Source organism: Grammomys surdaster, unplaced genomic scaffold (genome assembly GCF_004785775.1).
Source record: "Grammomys surdaster isolate TR1022 unplaced genomic scaffold, NIH_TR_1.0 125604, whole genome shotgun sequence".
NCBI lineage: Eukaryota > Metazoa > Chordata > Mammalia > Rodentia > Muridae > Grammomys > Grammomys surdaster.
The window spans coordinates 1,832,266-1,833,363 of record NW_021620447.1 but is presented as its reverse complement, the minus strand read 5'-3'; the positions used below and the strand labels follow the sequence as shown (position 1 = coordinate 1,833,363).

The window sequence follows — 1,098 nt, the reverse complement described above, 5'->3', positions numbered from 1 at the left end:
TGTGTTTATAACCCCTGTGTGAATGAGTATAAATTACAATTTGAAAAAAAATAAATAAATCATATATATATATATATATATATATATATATATATATATGAAACTTGTACAAATGAAAACCTTAAATTTGAAATCAAAGTAAATTTTGTACCATTTAAGAAATTATAACTTCAGCTTAATAACAATTATACAGATTTCTACCAATATGTTATAGCTATGCAGTAAATCCTAGCTATTCAAAAAAAAAACATGAAATCGATGCCCCGTTTGGACTTGCCTAGTCCCCCGTTTTAGTAGTTCCTTATTTTAGCACTGCTTGGAAGGAGACAAAGGACAACTTATGTCACAGGAATTGAGCTTTTTTTTTTGTTTTTTGGCAGTACTGCAACTTTATTCGACATTCAGCAGGTTAGTTCTCATCCACATTGACCGGCTGTAGATTTTTGAATGTGGTAACAGGCACGTTAGTTACCAATGTGTAGAGCTTGTTTGGTGAATCCTCATCTTCATTACGTTTTCTGGACAGACGTACTCTGATGCGATATGGAACATTCCTTATTCCCTTGGCCCAGACGGCTTTATTGAGCCTGGTGTCAATGCGCACATCTGGAGTCCCCATTTCCTTCATGGCAAACTTTCGAATTTCTTTGAGTGCCCGAGGAGCATGCTTCTTGAAGCCCACTCCATGGATGCGCTTGTGAATGTTGATGGTGTATTCTCGGGTCACCGCCTCATTGATGGCAGAACGGCCCTTCTTCTTCTCGCCACCCTTCTTTGCGGGAGCCATTCTGCCGGGCCCAAGTTGGAAAAGAGGAATTGAGCTTTCAAATTTTGACTATATGTGGTTTTAATCCTATGTTTTTTCCTGCCCAGCCTCATCATGGCTTGTATATATTCCAATGATGAATACATTTTAAACATGATCTATACCGCCTGATTTCAGAGTGGAGGATAATGCTAGACTTAACATCTAAAAATGTTTGATTTTCCATCTCTAATTGTACGTAGAATGCAGACTCTCAATTATTGTCTGTCTTCTGTAGCCGGGGTTCCAAGTGCACTGTATGTTTTGGATCCAAATCATGTTTTCTTTCCTTT

At 37.7% G+C, this 1,098-nt stretch overlaps 1 pseudogene; it reads right to left on the bottom strand.

Annotated features, from left to right (window-relative positions):
* Positions 1-369: 369 nt before the first annotated feature.
* Positions 370-814, bottom strand: LOC114638532 (annotated as a pseudogene).
* Between the last annotated feature and the right edge of the window lie 284 nt (positions 815-1,098).